Source organism: Ostrea edulis, chromosome 9 (genome assembly GCF_947568905.1).
Source record: "Ostrea edulis chromosome 9, xbOstEdul1.1, whole genome shotgun sequence".
Classification (NCBI taxonomy): Eukaryota; Metazoa; Mollusca; class Bivalvia; order Ostreida; family Ostreidae; genus Ostrea; species Ostrea edulis.
This window is the reverse complement of record NC_079172.1, coordinates 73106062-73126488: the sequence shown is the minus strand read 5'-3', so window position 1 is coordinate 73126488 and position 20427 is coordinate 73106062. Positions and strand designations below refer to the sequence as shown.

The 20427-nt window shown below is 35.8% G+C and overlaps 3 non-coding genes across 3 annotated transcripts; all 3 read right to left on the bottom strand.

Annotated features, from left to right (window-relative positions):
• Nucleotides 1-17573: 17573 nt before the first annotated feature.
• Nucleotides 17574-17646, bottom strand: Trnaf-gaa (transfer RNA phenylalanine (anticodon GAA)). The gene has a single exon. It is a non-coding gene; the product is annotated as a tRNA-Phe (tRNA).
• Nucleotides 17647-18834: 1188 nt separating this feature from the next.
• On the bottom strand, nt 18835-18907 carry Trnaf-gaa (transfer RNA phenylalanine (anticodon GAA)). Its single transcript has one exon. It is a non-coding gene; the product is annotated as a tRNA-Phe (tRNA).
• A 1176-nt stretch (nt 18908-20083) lies between these two features.
• Trnaf-gaa (transfer RNA phenylalanine (anticodon GAA)) lies at nt 20084-20156 on the bottom strand. The gene has a single exon. It is a non-coding gene; the product is annotated as a tRNA-Phe (tRNA).
• Nucleotides 20157-20427: the final 271 nt, after the last annotated feature.

Genomic DNA, 20427 nt, shown 5'->3' with positions numbered 1-20427 from the left:
TTCTAACCACCTAATGCCATCTCTGGTATATCCAGGGGTCCGTAGTTGCCCAGCTTTTAATTTTATATTTCATATAGATTGATCACTGTTCGATACATATCAAATAGTTTGGGTTGATTCGGCTAGCAATGTACAGCAAGTTCTATTTCGTCTCAAAAATCAATATGTGAAAGGCCGTGCGAAACAGCAGGGTACGGAATGTTTTTTTCTTGTTCGAAGAACTTGAAAACTCAAGCAACGGACAGTTTAGCGTTATCTTGTCGAATCATAATTCGTTTTCCACGCTGTAATGATATTCAATAGTTATACAGGAATGGGGTCATAGTGTACATTTTGGTCCTGTCGTCAACATGAAAGGTGAAGATAACGAACAGTGATCAATCTCATAACTCCTATAAGCAATACAAAATATAGAGTTGGGCAAACACGGAACCCTGAACACCAGATGTGGGATCAAGTAGTGTCTATGAGGAGTAAGCATCCCATGTCGACCAGTCACAGGTAAACGTAGTTATCCATAGTCAAAATCAATGTGCCAAGAACGGCCTAGCAATCTGTATGAAACCCATCAGACAGCATTTGACCCAATGATAGGCTGTATTGGCAAACTAGCTTATTATAACGACCATAGAATCTGTGAAATGCTGACTTAAAACGAGACTTTTGAAGACCCTGCACCAACAACTTGTTTGTTAGTAGTCTGCCTCGATTTAAAAATTGACCACAAGCAGAACAACATCTTGCGTATCGAATCAGCTGAGAGATATATACACCATATGGAGGTAATAATGGGAAATTGTCACATAAATTGAGTTGAGTTCAGTTGTTAGTCTGCTGGTAATATCTACTTGCAATAAATGATCTAAACATGAAGCAGAAGTGAACGATTCTGTGGTGTCTTGTACTGCAAGTTCACTGGGATATATCGAATCGACATATGCATAAAATACTATTGTTGATAGATAAAATGTCGTAGATATATTTAAATGTCGAATTGAAGGTCGTAGCAAGTTTTTTTCCCTTCTTCTCGCGTACACGTTTTTGAATATATTCTGAAATATAAATATTAACATTTCAACATATACATGTATATACAATGTTAATGAATTTTTCTTATTCAGATATCTGTGGAATAATCAATTAACAGCGATTGAAAGTGACTCTTTTCAGGTTATGTCAAATCTGCGTGAACTGTAAGTATCTTTATGGTCTTTGCATGTTAATGCAATACTAGCATTTAGAAATGTATTATCGAAGAACACATTTAAAGGGGGTCTACATCAACATTGACAATCAAATATTGCACATCAAATTCATAGTCTCTACGTTTTGCGATAGTCTATATATAGAGAGGCGGTGAACTAGAGCTTAGAGCGTTCGCCCCGCATGCGGAAGGCCGGGGTTCAAGGAGGACTCTTAAAACGGATGTACCGTGTCACAGTAGGTGTGTACGCTAAAGAACCCTCACTGCTCAATGACCATAAGCGCCGAACATAGGCCTAAATTTGAAGCCCTTCACCGGTCTTAGTGACTTCGCCATATGAGTTTAAAATTCTCGAGCGAGACGTTAAGCAAGATACAATCAAAATCTCTCTCTCTCTCTCTCTCTCTCTCTCTCTCTCTCTCTCTCTCTCTATATATATATATATATATATATATATACATATATCAATCAATCAATCAATCAATCAATCAACCAATCAATCAATCAATCAAGCTATCTATCTATCTATCTATCTATCTATCTATTTATCTATCTATATATAGTTTGTTGATACATTGTACATGCATTAGTGACATGATATTAATCTACTATATGAATGCTTAGTGATTTTATATAACTGTTCTGGAAATGCGATATGAAATAAAAACCAATTAATCCATTTGACTAAACCTCTTTCATTATGAAATGAACATATTTTGATTTAGAAATAATTTTGATAAGAAAGTTGAAATTTTAATCAACAACAGCTAAATAACACTCTGAAAAGCCTGGTAATTCTTTTTCAAATAAAATAACCTGAATAATATGGGTGAACATATATAATTGCAGAAAGATTCATTGAAGTAAAAATAAAGAGTATTTTAAAAACAAAATAATTCGAGACTTTAATATCACAAATAACATCTTAAGTTACGAATCATTGGGTGCACAAAACACCTGCCATGACTCCCTTACTCTACATGTACATCCACACCCTTTATTTAAATGCCTCAACATATAGACGATTGTAGCTTAGTTTCGTCTACTTTCTTTCCTCAAAACCATAGGAAAATAAGAAAACACATTTCGGTTGAGCATCACTGAAGAGACATTATTTGTCGAAATGCGCATCTGGTGCATCAAAATTGGTACCGTATAAGTTTTACATACAGAACACATTCCCATCATGTCAAGTGTTAAGTCAACCTACAAATGTACACCTGTATATAGTTACTAGCAGATACGCTGTAATCGCTCTGCAGTAACAATGCACGTCAGTGACCACACCGCCAAGAAAAACTGCGGTAAAGACAGTCACACTCTTTAGAAAATTTGATGCATACATACCATGGATATGTTTTGGAATGACGATTAAAATCTTAATAGAACAAATATATGTTTGACATTTTGAATGGTACATAAATAAATATGTAACACATGAAAAATGGTCGTTGGTAAGCTATTACACACAGTATATACATGTAGTGTTTCAGATACCAGTAGAAATATATCGTCAATTGTTATTATCACCAAGACTTACAAAAACTTTCTCTAGAAAACATGTTTCCTGACTTATAGTGTGCCAATATCAACATGAAAAACCAAAAATCTACTAACCATTTGAAATCTAATTAGGAACCAATTTGAATTTAAAATAGTTTCATTTAACCTGATTGCTATGATCACAACAGTCTTACACTTACACCGGTAGTTAGGACAAAGAATATCATTGGAAATAAATTAATGTTGTGCAAATGACCACAGAGGGGAAACTATTTATTGCATATAAAAATATTTCAAAGAACATAATTTTGGATATGAAAAACATTAGGTTTTATCTGATACACAGCAGATCTAGTTCCCAAGAATAAGCAATTCTCGTTGATATCGTATATTTGCGTTCTAATGGGCCTTTAATGCATTTGGTAGTTCTTTATAGTCAGAAAGCTATTTTATTCGTTTTGTTATTTGTTTGTTTTATGTCCATTGTGAAATATTTTATTCATATTGAGACCACACCAGCAAAAAATTTAGAACTCCGAGTGACGCTAAGAACCATAGCATTTCTGATTCCCCAGTATTCCAATTCCTTCGCTTAATGGTTATAGCTGAAAGACCCGTAAATCTGAGTGATAAATGCCGAGGGCTAGGCTCAATCACCGCATATGTTTACGCCTTAGATTTGACGCAGTCATGACACGAGCGAGGCATGAACTCATGACCTCCCTATCACGAAATGAACATTCCAACCACTGAACACAATGAAAGTACATACTGATGATGAAATGCATAGACATTCTATCATTGCCTGCCAGATTATATAACTTCCATGACTAGCAATGAATTCGTATCAATTATATTAAATGATAACATCTTCCTTCACCATTTGAAAGTGTATTGTTGAATATAATGAAATCTGGAGAAAAGTCGCATAAAACCCAGTCAAACTGAAACAAATACAAATCATAATGAGAATAAACCATGTTCAACCCTAAAAAAGTGTGCAACCATTCTGAGATAAAAACGAACCGTACAATGCAATCCGTGTAGCGTACCGCATAAGAAACAAACTATCAAACCGTGAAGCTGGTATATGAACATGTTTGAGTGCCTATAACTTCAATGATTCTAGCAGATCTACATGATTCACAGTAAGGATAGTAGATAATCACCGGTCTCAATCGATACAATGAAAAAAGATGGGAGAACATCTACAGACCACTCCTCATTTAACAATGACATTACAGAGAAACAAATGAAGAGAAGTGTTTATAGTTTCCTTGTACATTTTCCTTTCAATCACAATTCCATTTTTTTTAAAATATAAAAATATGCGTACTAGTTGCGTAAAGAATTACGATGTCTCAAATACAAAAGGTCTCGGACCATATTTTATATCTCTTTCCTAGGATTATTGTTATGTGGAAATTTGAAATTATAATGTAATTTACTTGTATTCCCCATCAGATAGAAAAACTACTTACGCTGATCCGTTTTATTATTATTATCATCTATAATCTGTTTATTTTCCTTTTAAAATATTTAAAACCTAAATTTTGCATCCTTCGAACTATTCATTTTGAGTGAAAGGTGAAGATAACGAACAGAGATGAATCTCAAACTTCCTATAAACAATACAAAATAAATAGTTGGGCAAATATGGACTCCTGGACACATTAGAGGTGGAATCAGGTGCCTAGGAGGAGTAAACATCCCCTGTCAATTGGTCACACCCGCCGTGAGCCCTATATCCTGATCAGGTAAACGGAGTTATCCATAGTCAAAATCAGTGTGCCAAGATCGGCCTAACCATCGGTATGAAACACGTCAGACAGAATTTGACCCAATGATAGGTTGTATTGACGAACTAGATCGTTATTACGACCATTTTTGCGAAATACTGACTTCAATCGAGACTGTTGAAACCCCTGTATCTTCAACTTGTTTGTCAGTAGCTTACCTTGATTTAAAAATTCAGCATACGCAGCTCTTGCGTATCGAATATCATAATAAAATACAAAACCTACCAAGACAACAAGGATGGGAAGTTCTCTCTTCTTAATATCCCCATAGGACGTAGTCGCCTACATATGTATATATAAGCGATATGCATCTGATCCTATCTCTGATATATCCAGGGATCCGTGTTTGCTGAAGTATTTATTTTGTATTCCTTATAGAAATCAATCGATCTTCGTTATCTTTACCTTCAATATATTTAATACTTGATTTATCCTATTAGTTCAATACATTCAACCAGCAAATTTGGCAATAGAGGTAATGTCGATAAGTCTCAACGTTAATACCAGATGTGACCTCGTCTATAAATAGGACTTTCTTCACTGTCGCATACATGTACAAAAGCGAAAAAGAGAATGTCTTTGCAGCCAGTAGAGTCTGGCTATTCATCTTCTGCCATTCAGGAGTGGTCTACGTATGATCTCCTGGCTCTTACGTTGAATTCTGTTTCTGGTTGACTTCTCCCTTATCCTTCTCTGAAAAAGCAGCACCAGAGTGTACAACCGCCCCACCCCTGACTTACAAATGCGGTCCATGCCTGATCAACGATCATTGATCAATCTCATAACTCTCATTTGCAAAACAAAATAGATAGTTGGGCAAATACGGACCCCTGAATACACCAAATGTGGGATTGTGTGCCTATGAGGAGTAAACATTCCCTGTCGCTGGGCACACCTGTCGTGAACCCTATATCTTGATCAGGTTAACGGAGTTATCTGTAGTCAAAATATGTGTGCCAAGAACGGTCTAACAATCGGTATGAAACACAGTAGACAACATTTGACCCAATGATAGGATGTATTGGCAAACTAGATAGTTATAACGACCATATCATTTGCGAAATGTTGACTTTAAAGGAGACTGTGGAAACCCTGTACCATGAACTTGTTTCTCAGTAGCTTGCCTCGATTTAAAAACTGACTATACCCAGAACAAGCTCTTGCGTGTTGAATCAGTTGAGAGATATAAACACCATAGGCAGGTGATAATGGAATATTGCTACATAAATATGGAAAGTTGACGATGGGGAAGCTGAAATCATTTCTTTTTTCATAAAGTTGAGTAACATTGCAAAAGCAAATACTTTCTTCTTTATCATGAGTACTTACCCTAAGATCTAAAATTTTGATTATCTTCGACTTGACATGCTGAAACAGAAGTTTGATAATGTGTTTGAGATCAGTAAGTGTCTATTTACTGTTTGGCATATTTTTAAACGTTATAAACAACTTTCAATTGAAAATAGTCACACATCACACTTTTTTTCTTTTTCAGAGATCTGGCTTTAAACCATTTAACAACGATAGAAAATGGTGTATTTGAAGGGCTGTCAAATCTACAGACACTGTAAGTCTCTCTGCGTCTATAATTATTATATGCTTATATTATACTAGTATTCGGACAAATGGTATTCATTGAATGTAAATAAAAGAAACAGCTGGTTTCAGTTCATCAACATAGTTCACAAACATTAGCGTACAGGTAAGTAATTTTAATGTTGATGCACATGAAATATTAGTACTTATATTATTAGTATTCGTAACGTTTTTACAAGCTTCAGCATGGTTAAATCTTTTGTCACAGTTTAATTGACAAAGAAAACTATGAAAACGTTCTACGTTAGGTAGTTTCGGTTTGTATGGTAGAACATTTATTAACTTTCCTATACTGCGCTTCTGTATTTTAATAAATAGTCATATATCCCATTAATTAGGTTCAATATGTTAGGGGTACCGATCTTAGACACCACTGACACTACATGTAAGTGAAACACTTCTTCCTTGTATACAAATCCATTTAACGAGGGTTTAAATCATATACATGTAGTATTTGTTTTCAAGTTGTTATTTCAAAATACCATATATTTGTATTTTTTAACTATTAAAGAACTGAGAATGTGTGCATTTAGAAAATTCCTTTCTTATAGAGTTAAATTTTCTCCTATCATTATATCATAGTTGTAACACAAAAAATTTAAACATTTGTTATAGTATCAAAAAACCGTGTACGTAATTATGCATTCGATGTTTATTTACTATGGTTAACTGTATAACCGATGGTCTTTCATTTGTCTAAATATTCTTTTTTAATGTTCGTGTAACAGAAAATTTCTAATGGAATTTCATTATAAAGGATAACTCCGTTTACCTGATCAGGATGTAGGGCTCACGGCGGGTGCGACCGGTCAACAGGGGATGCTTACTCCTCCTAGGCACCTGATCCCACCTCTGGTGTGTCCAGGGGTCCGTGTTTGGCCAACTATCTATTTTGTATTGCTTGTAGGAGTTATGCGATTGATCACTGTTCGTTATCTTCACCTTGCATGTATTACATAAAGTTCTACACACTACAAAATAACCCTGAATAATGTGAAGCAGTATATGTGAAGACGTACTATTTTTTATTTAGACATCTGTATAGGAATCGATTGACAACTATAGGGAGGGGTGATTTTGAAGGACTATTTAACCTACAGAACCTGTAAGTAATATAATTTTGTATACTTATATTGTACCAGTACTCGAAAAGTTCTATTCATGGAATGTGGTGAAATAGAAATCATTGTTGCGCATGTGTAGGCTGTGCTAATTTTAGTCGTCTGATCTACAATTTAATGTCATCAAATGATAAAATTCATTCAAGATTTCACGTACAGTGGTGTTGTTTCCTTTCTTTCTTTTTGTTCTATGTTATGAGTTGGAAATGATTCATCTTGAACAATTATTGATGTTTCACTTCAGTCACTGTCACGGATCCAGAATATGTTATTTATTTTAGCTAGCATTTAACATTGAAAACTATGGGAAGAGCATGTTTTATTAAACTGTTTCTTAAAGAAATTATATTTTTATACAAATCTCTTGGTAGAAATTTACATTTATTTTCTCTTCGTGTAAATATTAATCAGTTACCATACACATTTTTGGAAAATTAGATTTTTCTTAATTTTACAAAAGGCAGATAAGTCTTCAAAACAATTCTCAAATGCAGAAAGGTTGGCTGCTAATCATTTACCAGTCATATGAATTTCATCTTCTTCACTTTCATCATTATTTAGCAATAAACATTTATGCTGATTTAATTCCTTCAAAATTGTTCATTATCCTTCTGTTATACATTCAGCTTCTCCATCGCCAACTTCCCATATTTATGAAGCAATATTCCATTATCACCTGCATATGGTGTTTATATATCTCTACTGATTCGATATGTAAGAGCTTGTTCTACGTATAGTCAGTTTGTAATTCGAGGTAAGCTATTGACAAACGAGTTGATGATACAGGGGTTTCAACAGTCTCCATTGAAGTCAGCATTTCGCAAATTCTATGGTCATTATAACGATCTAGTTCGTCAATACAACTTCGCATTTGGGTCGAATGCTGTCTGACGTGTTTCATACCGATTGTTAAGCCGTTCTTGGCACACTGATTTTGATTGCGGATAACACCGTTTACCTGATCAGGATATAGGGCTCACGGCGGGTGCGACCGGTCAACAGGGGATGTTTACTCCTCCTAGGCACCTGATCCCACCTCTGGTGTGTCCAGGGGTCCGTGTTTGCCCAACTATCTATTTTGTATTGCTTATAGGAGTTATGAGATTGATCATTGTTCGTTATCTTCACCTTGCATATGGTAAACAGTGTCGACAACGAAAAATAATTTGATTGCCACAGGAACACGATTAAACAACAAAATCAACAAAGTCCATTAATAGACACATAAATCTCGCATTAAAATCAACAATCCAAGAGGTGAGCGGGAGAGAAGTCTAAGGAAAAGATACTGTATTATTTTGCAAGCTAATATATTTTTCAAAGTCAAACAAATTAAAGCCACAATCTAGATATATTAATATCGCAACATAAAGACCTATACGAATCCGAACTTATGTTTATTTAGAATAATGTTTTATCATAGTTTAGAGAGTCTAAATATGATATATTAATGATTTACTAGTCTTCAAGGTCAATACATTTCCCCCCTTTATTACCACCCCCCCCCCCTTTTTTTTTTAAAAGAAAGAGTTAAAGCTGCAATGTTGAGACCAGAATATGAAAGAGAGAGGGCTATATGAATTCATAATTGTGATGATTTCTTATAATCTTCGAACATAATTAGGAAGCATTGAAAATCAAACAATAGTCACAATTTTGGGAATTCTCATTATGGCTAAATTAAGGAATCCAAGGTCAGAGTCTTGCAACGAGGAAAACAAATTGTATTTATATTAAGCATGCAAAAGAAGATATCTTATCGGGTGAATTTTGGCGATTAGGCTATGGAAACTGATTTTAACTAAGGATTTATTATGGATTCATGCGCATGAAATCCTTCCAGTTATTCATTTTCACCTGAACGGAATGATTTCAAACAATGCATCCAGGATTTTTCTGTGATCTTTCTCTCTGCATCGCTCCATATTGGGTTATGATCAATAATAACCACCTGCATGTCTTGTCAGATGTGACCTTCTTTGTTGAAGTGTTCTCCTACAGGTTCGGTCACGCGTTTGGTTTTGATAGTTGATCGGTGGTTGTTGGTCCTAAGTCTGATATTTGTAGTTTCCTCAACATATTGTTTTCCACATTGTTTACAATTGATGAGCTATATGCAGTTGTTGGTTTTACAGAAGAGTTGACCCAATATTTTATAAGTTTTGCCTATAGTGAATCTTTGGGACGTTTCTGAATCATGGCTAAATTTGCAAAGCAAACGGCGCTTGTCAGAGCAAGTTGAAAAGCCTTCATTAGGTAGGGGGTTGTCCAATTTGGCCTTTACCACCAAATCCTTGATATTCCTGGGTCGTCTAAAGGACACCATTGGTGGTTCACCAAATTCTCTTGCCAATCTAGGATTATCCAGGAGTTTAGGTAAGTTATCCTTTAGGATTTTGTTTAGGTCCTTCAATGTAGGGTGATCAGTGGTGACCAGACTCAACAACATTTCGTTTTCTCCCTATACTGCAGCAGTGAAGACTGTCGATTGTTTTAACAGATAGTGGCTTGTAACCTCGTTTGCATAAATGAGACTTTAATTGTTGACCCTGTTTTTCAAAAGATTCATCACTTGAACAAATTGGTCTGACACGAATTGCTAGGCCTTTCGGTACACCCTTCAAAATATGATGGGGGTGACAGCTGGGTGGCATTAGATATAAATGGGCGTCGGTCGGTTTGGTATGGAGATCAAATTCAATTTCACCATTTCTAAGAGTGGATTTTTTATCAAGAAATGTTTGGTGGTATCTGAAATATCCACTGTGAAATGAATTCATTAACTCACAGAAAAACATTAAAGTAATCACTAGAAGTGATTTGCAAGGTTTACTAAAGCTCGTGTACCCGCAAAAATCTTAAATCCAAGCCAAACCGAAAAAATATAATCAAACAAAACCCGGGGGAAGTTTTATACAAGGTTAAACGTAACTTATAATTAGGTCAAATGCTGTCTGACGTGTTTCATGTCGATTGTTAGGCTGTTCCTGGCACACTGATTTTGACTACGGATAGCTCCGTTTACCTGATTAAGATATAGGGCTCACGGCGGGTGTGACCAATTGACAGGGGATGCTTACTCCTACTAGGCACCTGATCCCATCTCTGGTATATTCAGGGGTCCGTGCTTGCCCAACTCTTTATTTTATATTGATTATACCGTAGGAGTTATGAGATTGATCAATGTTCGTTATCTTCGCCTTTCATTAGCCATAACAGTCTTCACAGTCTTTGTAAATACATGTACTTTATCTGTCAAGAAAATAAACTGATACTGAATAAGATTTTAGAATTGATACTATATTATCAGATGCTGAATTGATAGAGATCCGCGGTGACTGTGATTTCAAATTCTTGTTAGTTTACTTCTTCAATCAAATTAAATTCGAGTATTTCAACTTTTCATTTGCAATGTACCTTAGTTTTAACCTTTTTTATGTTTTTCAAAATATACAATTGTGCTTTGCAGTGCAATTAACAACAATCCTCTTCAATGCGATTGTCAACTAGTTCCCTTCCTTAGTTTTGCCAAATCAAGAAGTTTGCGATTGGGAATATCGGGTGAGCCAAGCTGTCGAACTCCCAGTTTTCTGAGAGGAATGTTACTTAAGAACTTACCACTTCAAGAAATGTCAATGAACTGTAGTTTGGAATCTACTACAGTTACTCCTGGTACTACATATCTTGATATAGCATCTACAGCAGTGAGTCTCCCTAGTAAGTGTTCTACATTTACTATAAGATTTTCTAGTATTGTTAGATTCACTTTAGCATGTATCAAAAGATATACACACAGTATATCTATAATATAGCATTGAAGTAATCATTCATTTAATTACTGAAGGTAATTCAGACTCGACAACGACTACTAGAGAGAGTAAAGGCAATGCAGACTCGACAACGACTACTAGAGAGAGTAAAGGCAATTCAGACTCGACAACAACTAGAGAGAGTCCAGATACGGATGTGATCTCTACAGCAGCGATGATCCCTGGTACATGTATGTATAGGCGGTCAACGTTTAGTAAATTTTCTTGTACTGTTGTAAAACAATCTGTTAAATGCATCAATTTTCTTCATGTCCAAAGTACCACAAACATTCGTTTCATGCATAGTGTTGTAGCACTATCACGATGTTAATTTGATCGCTGATAAAAACTTTATGAAAATAATAATGTAGAGAAAATTATGCGCAGCTTTTTCACATATTTTACAGAGATATTTATGGCTTTGTTGTCAACAGAGGCATGGCTAAAACTTTTAATATTATATATATTGTTACCCATTGATACCTACGCATTGTTGCAATGACATATTCAATGTTGTTGATTGAACTAGATTATACAATTTATGTCGATATTTACATGTAACCTCAGATCAAAATGTTATATGTTATGTCGATATTGTAACGTTATCAGAAAGCATGTCACAACTATGAATAACAAACTAATTACATTTTACATGGGTATCATATCGTAAACATATTGAAAATATCTTGAAAACTGTGTCACTAAATTTGACACATCAAGTTTTATTAGTACAATACTATTGATATCAACAAGTGTATATATATTGAGAAAATGTATGTTTTGTAAATATTGGTTAATCTAATCCCGATATTGTCATGATACCAAGAATATTGACATGATACGATGTTTTGGGTACCTAAACATTTGAATAAACAAATAAAGAGTATGATGAGAGCGGTACATGCATTAGAGGTCTAAAATCAAATGTGGTACCATCTATCTACTGCCTCCTGCAAACCAAATTGAGATTTACATCCCTGCAGTCAATATGGGTAAGTAAATATCTAATAATGTATAACTAATACAATATATATTATCGGTTCACTTGATAGCTTTTCTAGTTAACGTTGGTATTTACTTGGTAAACGCGCACACGTGTTATTGTGGATGGAGTTTGAAGCGAATCAATATATCTATATTGTTGATATGGAGATTATTACTCCAGCGAGATTGATACAATGCCACATCTTTTTCTTACCGTTACAATAATGTCGTTATCAGTCATCTTTGTCAAATATTGGCATACCAACACATCTATCTATCTATCTATCTATCTATGGGGATGTGTGGGTGTGTGGTTGTAAAAACAAAACAGTCCAAAATAAAAGTGTTACATTGTCTTTTTATTTACATTTTTAGAGTTAAGCTTTACAGCTTTCAATCTGCAGAAGATCTATACCTGATATTTTGACTGTAATGTAAGTATCGTTCCTGATTCCTGGACCGGAAGTTCTGGACGCTTAGGTAAGGACTACATAAATAATCGTGTGTTTATCAATAATATGTTCAACAATCCTAATCAATTCACAGCTCGATTTCCGGTTTCATTGCTAGTAAGATATTACTCACGATTATTAAATACACGTGAACGGGAGGAAGAAGTACTGATTTTGTTATTCCATTTAAAGAAACAAAATATCAAAAATCTATTATTAAATAAAATGGAATAAAAATATCAAATATCTATTCATATCACGTATCTTAATCCCGTGTCAAATATTGAAATATTCATTACGTTGAAACAGCTTCTGGATGCATGTACATGGCTCCGAGGTTATAGATTCGCAGTGTGGCGAAGTGTTCTCAACTTTATGGTAGTTGGAATGTCAATAAATGTCCATTGGAAACACAACTGTCGAGCAGTATAAACTCAAGTAACGTAAACATAAGTTTCTGAGTGGCACATACCTGTAAATGGAGAAAGCTACTAAATGTATTTTTAAATGAACCATCACACTGTGTCGAGGTACCTAATTAATTGAAAATGACATTCCAATATCGTGACCTTAATTAGTGTAATTTCCGTGATTGCTTTATTCTACCACTTGGTTTAATTTGTCAAAGTATAAAGCAATCCTCACACGGCTGCTGTAAACACAGCTTACAGATGTACATGCTTCGCAACCATGAAACCCGGGTTTTCTATCCTGGCGACGCGTCAAACTCATGTCACGGTAGACGATAGCACAATAATGAACCCTCATTGCTAGGACCATACGGCACTGCTTCAAACTGATGCCATGGTAGGCGTTAGCATGGTAATGAACTCTTACTGTTACTACTATACGGCGCCGCGTCCAATTCATGTCACGGTAGACTTTAGCATAGTAATGAACTCTTATTGCTACAAATAGGACCATTTGAGGCCGCGTCAAACTGATGTCACGGTAGGCGTTAGCATTATAATGAACCATCACTGCTATATATGGGACCATGCGGCGCCGCGTCAAATTCATGTCACTCATGTCACGGTAGACATTAGCACAGTAATGAACCTTCACTATTAGGACTATACGGCGCCGTGTTAAATTCATGTCACTGTAGGCGTACGTTACCACTGTAATGAATCACCACGGCTAACTCCATGCGTGTCATATCTTGTCAACATTTGTGACATTTCTACATCATACCTGATTTAAAAATACTTAAATGGGACGTATATAAAACGACAAAGAAATAAATTAACAGCATGCATCATCTGATTCTCTCTCTCCCCGCACGTAGACACTCTGACCTTGACTTGGTATGATGATTGAATCAACCATGCGACAACTAATGTAATTGACCTTGACCTTTCATTTCGTCAAATATAAATTTTATAGTACCCATACTTCTACACCCAAAACGTTATGATGAAGGTTATGGTTTCTAACGGAGTATACTGAATTTGACGTTTGAAAACTACAGGTAAATGACATTGACCTCTTTTTGATCTGAAGGATCTGAACCAAACTTAGATTAAAGTGTAGTCAACTTAAACTGAGCTTAGAATATAGAGTTCAGACAGAGGTCTTCCATTTTCAGCCTTTGTAGTAACATATACAAGACATTTCATCCATTGTGGTCAACTAAGGTGTGTTGTGTGGTGTTTGGATTTTGGACAGGTGCCTACGTCAGAGGATGCTAACCGTCACATCTTTATGTGACGTAGCGTACCATGGATTGTGTAACACATGAAGTTTCTGTTGTCTATGTATTTGTCCTCTTCTGTAGCTCACTCGAGCTATAGCTGAGCTTTTCAGATCACCTGTAGGTCGTCGTCCGCCGGTCTGTCCGGTTTATTTTACTGCTTCTGAACCACAGGACCACTCTCAATCAAACTTGCAATAAAGCGTCGTTGGTAGAGGGAAGACAAATCTATTCATATGAAAGGTCATGCCCTTTTCAAATTGGGAGATAATTAAGAAATAGTAAACAAAATATGGTGGCATCTTTTAAAAGCTCTCCTTCAGAACCACCGAACCAGAAAAGACAAAAACTTGCGATGAAATTTTCTTATTGCGTGCGGATTTTAAATCGGTTCATATTATGAACCCCGGGGTAAGGTAAGGTCAAAATAGGGAAATATAGGAAAATAATCTATTTTAAGTCCACTTCTAGAGAACAAGGTAGATAAATCATATCAAAATACAAACATCCTCAGGTGATGTAGTTTATAGCTTGGCCGCGGGGGAAGGGTGTGACCACATTTCATGAACAAGGTTTTGATTGGGAATTTATAGGGTTTTCGGTTTAAATAGAAATATTTTCCACATGAGCAACATAGCCATTGCTGGTCAAGTATAATATGGGACGCAGCACAGTTAAAGTTCCAGTTAGGAGACATGTCCTTATCTATACAGGAATGTGTGTTATGACATTACACATAAACAACAAAATATCGCAACCTTTCAAATTACCATCTAATGAAATAATGTTTTTGAAATGCACGGAAGTATAGTACTACACAAAAACTGAACATTATTATTTTTTGTTAATGTAATCTGACGTGTACACCTTGAGATATAAGCAAACAATTGATCGCGATGAACTTGTCATCATATTAGTCTGAGGCAGTAAGTGGCGGATGAACAATGCCTATCTTACAAATTCACTGAAATATTTTCTATTTATCCCGTAGGAAAACATTAATGCTTTATTAATTGGTACGTGGAAACATGACTGGGTCTTACAAATCAATTGTTTGCAAGGGCATACTTACAATGCATCAGAATAGTTCTTTTCAGATGAACCAAAGAAATATTACTATTTGAAAAGTGTTGCTGTCCTGATGAAATATTAGAAATATATTATTCATTTTAAATTAAACTGCAGTCAATTGACACGCATTACAATTATAAATCGAAATCTGTCAAACTCTGCAGCGTTTTTTCATACACTACAGAGGCTGTTTAAAGTATTCGTGAATTGAAGTTTGAATTTCAACCTTATTATGACTTTGCAATATCGAAATTTATTGATGACCTCAATATCGTTGGTATATTTATGTGTGTTGGTGTCTCACCACAGGGTAGTGAAATGCGTCTAGTGTGGCGGGGATCAAAATTGTAGATCTACTGCTGGCGCTGGCTAGCTTATTTGTAGGTGAAATGGTGAGTCGAGTGCGTAAATCTTGCCTTGCCAGTACAAAGCCTCTACACTACCAAGACTCCTTCCAATGTCTCCCCGTGGCAATGCACGTCAACTGGAATCTAGTATCTCAGGCTAAATTGAAAGGGGATCTCGGAGCAGCAAGGGCCCCAGAGATGCAGTGTGTAGGCCCACCGGCGTGTGGATATGCCCTAGCACTCATCAGCCTTGTCCCAGCTATGGGTCAAATAGCTCTGCTGCCTTGTGGATACCCATTTATGAGAAAGGCTAAGGGAGAGGTAACCCTAACAGAAACCCTAAGTGCTGAAGTCGGAGGTGATTGGGCCATAACTGGCGCACTTTAACAGACCACAACACCACGCATTTACAGCCATTATGTGTAAAGGCGAACGACAAGAAAAAGAAGAAGTTGGTATATTTATTAAAACCACGTGACACCGAATCACGTGATTAGTCTAAATATGAAACAGAATCGTCCTTGATATGCATTTTACTATTTTAAACCATCATACTTTGATCAGTAAAGTTTCAAAATATTCCATCTATCCTAATAAATGATGTTTTTCAATTGCATATTTTCGGCGAAATTTCCTTTGGACACCTTAACTGCGCTGCGGAGTGGGAATACAGGTTTGATCAAATTGTGGTTCGCGTGGGGTCACAATAATAAGTTTGGGGGTGGGGTGTAGGATGGAACCTCAACAACTTCCAAAGTTTTACATTAGAATGAATAGCAGAAACACTTTAAATATCGTATTTTCAAAAGCAACAGGACAAGGAATATTAATATCAATATGCAAGCATCATCACGTGGTGAACATTCAAGTTTCTTCAAGTCAATGCTTCGGGGTAGGTTTAGCTCACAATATGGATTCAATTTTTACATGAGAATAGATGGGGAAATGATAGAAAATGTTTGAAAATCTTCTCAAGAATCAATTTGTGTAATTTATATGTTTATTTCCTCATTTGCAAACATAGTCATTGGTAAAGGGTTGTTTGTATTAAGTTGTAACAGCCAATTAATTTGGTATATTTTGCAAACCACATTCTTATAACGACCTTAGAATATGCAAACTGTTGACTTTGGAACACACAGTTGAAACCCTTGCACTACCAATATGTTTGCCAATAGCCTGCCTCGATTTAAAAACTGACCATAAGCAGACCAAACTCCTGCATATCGAATCAGATGAGATATATAAATGTCATACTGAAGGCCAGAGCAAGATACATTTTCCTCTCAAGTACAAGTTTTTGAATAAATTTTGCGTCATAAGAATATTAAAACAGGTCATCTAATAAAGAAGCACAATTCATGCCCATGGGAATTCCAATGGACTGTTGAAAGACATGTATATATGAAAGATATGAAAGATGAACTTCATGTCATTGTTTAACTTGAAGGCAAGGCGTGCACAGTGCCTACGACGTTGCCCAAGTTGTTATATGACTTTGTGATAGATACACTAACATTGTTAGTTTTTGGGGGAGGGGGAATAATTATCATTACATATGTACCTTTAAAGGAGAAAAGGTAATTTTCTTTCAATGACATTGAAACACAATTAACAGGCACACTGGATGAAACAACAATCAGCTGCTTGATTTGATTTAAAATACATCTTGTGAGTTATTTCAGAGCTAAAAATTAAGGGTGTTACAATAAAAATTTAGTAATTTTAGAATTTTCCGCTTTAACAAAAAGACGCGATATCAAAACTATGCAATTGTATATAACTTTTTCAATGCATGATATTCAGTAAAGAACGTTCAGTTATGTCAAAGGTACATATGATAAAAGTGTTAAAGTTGAAAAAAGGGAGAGAGGTTCATCCAACGTGATATTAAAGATATGTTACATGTATGTCTATGAATATTTGATTCCACTCGTACTTTATCAAAGAAAATGAAAGAAAACGTTGTGTCTGTCAGCCGCCGGAGTTGTCCATGCCGGAACCCGGGATTGAACCGGGGACCTTTAGATCTTCAGTCTAACGCTCTCCCCTCTGAGCTATTCCGGCTGACAATGGATATTAAATTGTCAATTTACAAATTGGTAAATCTCTTTAATCAATATAAAAGACATGACTTCTGAAACATGTGAGTTAAATTTAACATATTTACGCAATAGTTAACCGTATACTTGTATATCGTTGTATTGATCATGGAATATTTCTTTAGCTGTGCCGTTTTCATTCACACTTGATGGGGTTCTCAAACGAATCCGACAGGGCTCATCGAGAAGTGTGAACATTCTAACATAGACAACTGCCATAAAAACAAACTATATCCCGGGGAGTTGAGAATGAACTTAAAGGAATTGTCAGATTACATTTTCTCCTCAGCTGTTGGACTCCTGAAAGTAATGACATATCCAATGAAAAGGTGAAGATAACGAATAGTGATCAATCTCATAACTCCTAGAAGCAACACAAAATTGAACGTTTGGGCAAACACGGATCCCTGGATATACCAGACATTGGATTAAATGCCTAGGAGGAGTAAGTGTTCCCTGTCGACCTGTGACGCCAGCTGTAAGCCCTTTATCTTGATCAGGTAAACGGAGCTATCCGATGTCAAAAGCAGTGTGCCAAAATCGACCCAGAATAGGTATGAAACACATCAGATAGCATTTGATCGAATGATAAGTTGTATTTGCAAACTAGATTGTTATAACGACCATAGAATTTACAAAATGTTGACTTTAGACCAGACTGTTGAAACCCTTGCACCATCAATTTGGTTGTCAATAACCTGCCTCCATTTAAAAACTGACCATAAGCAGACCAAGCTCTTGTATATCGAATCAGATGAGATTGAAAGACAATTAACAAGCACATTGGATGAGATAACAATCAGCTGTTTGATTTCATTTCAAATACATATTGTGAGTTATTTCAGAGCAAAAATTAAGGGTGTTACAATAAAAATTTAGTAATTTTAAAATGTTCTGTTTTAGCGAGCAAATGCGATATCAAAACTATACAATTGTATATAACTTTCTCAATGCATGGTATTCAGTAAAGAACTTTCAGGCATATCAAATGTTCATATGATAAAAGTGTTAAAGTTGAAAAAAGGGAGAGAGGTTCACCCAACGTGATATTAAAGATATGTTACATGTATGTCTATGAATATTTTATTCCACTCGTACTTTATCAAAGAAAATGAAAGAAAACGTTGTGTCTGTCAGCCGCCGGAGTTGTCCATGCCGGAACCCGGGATTGAACCGGGGACCTTTAGATCTTCAGTCTAACGCTCTCCCCTCTGAGCTATTCCGGCTGACAATGGATATTAAATTGTCAATTTACAATTCGTAAATCTCTTTAATCAATATAAACGACATGACTTCTGAAACATGTGAGTTCAATTCAAAATATTTACGTACTAGTTAACCATATACTTGTATATCGTTGTATTGATCATGGAATATTTCTTTAGCTGTGCCGTTTTCATTCACACTTGATGAGGTTCTCAAAAGAATCGCAGAGGGCTCATCGAGAAGTGTGAACATTCTAACAAAGATCCCTGCCAAAAAACAAACTATCTCCCGGGGAGTTGAGAATGAACTTAAAGGAGTTGTCAGATTACATTCTCTCCTCAGCTGTTGGACTCCTGAAAGTAATGACATATCCAATGAAAAGGTGAAGATAACGAATAGTGATCAATCTCATAACTCCTAGAAGCAACACAAAATTGAACGTTTGGGCAAACACGGAACCCTGGATATACCAGACGTTGGATCAAGTGCCAAGGAGGAGTAAGTGTTCCCTGTCAACCTGTGACGCCAGCCGTAAGCCCTTTATCTTGATCAGGTAAACGGAGCTATCCGATGTCAAAAACAGTATGCCAAGATCCACCCAAAAATAGGTATGAAACACATCAGATAGCATTTGATCGAATGATAAGTTGTATTTGCAAATTAGATTGTTATACCGACCATAGAATTTACAAAATGTTGACTTTAGACCAGACTGTTGAAACCCTTGCACCATCAATTTGGTTGCCAATAACCTGCCTCCATTTAAAAACTAACCATAAGCAGACCAACCTCTTGTATATTGAATCACATGAGATTGAAAGACAAATAAGAGGCACATTGGATGAAATAACAATCAGCTGTTTGATTTCATTTCAAATAGATATTGTGAGTTATTTCAGAGGAAAAATTAAGGGTGTTACAATGAAAATTTAGTAATTTTAAAATCTTCTGTGTTAGCGAACAAATGCGATATCAAAACTATGCAAATGTATATAACGTTCTCAATGCACGGTATTCAGTAAAGAACTTTCAGGCATGTCAAATATTCATATGATAAAAGTGTTAAAGTTGAAAAAAGGGAGAGAGGTTCATCCAACGTGATATTAAATGTATGTCTATGAATATTTTATTCCACTGCTACTTTATCAAAGAAAATGAAAGAAAACGTTGTGTCTGTCAGCCGCCGGAGTTGTCCATGCCGGAACCCGGGATTGAACCGGGGACCTTTAGATCTTCAGTCTAACGCTCTCCCCTCTGAGCTATTCCGGCTAACAATGGACATTAAATTGTAAATTTACAAATTCCTAAATATCTTTAATCAATATAAAAGACATGACTTCTGAAACATGTGAGTTGAATTCAAAATATTTACGCAATAGTTAACCGTATACTTGTATATCGTTGTATTGATCATGAAATATTTCTTTAGCTGTGCCGTTTTCATTCACACTTGATGAGGTTCTCAAAAGAATCCGACAGGCTTCATCGAGAAGTGTGAACATTCTAACAAAGACCCCTGCCAAAAACAAACTATCTCTCG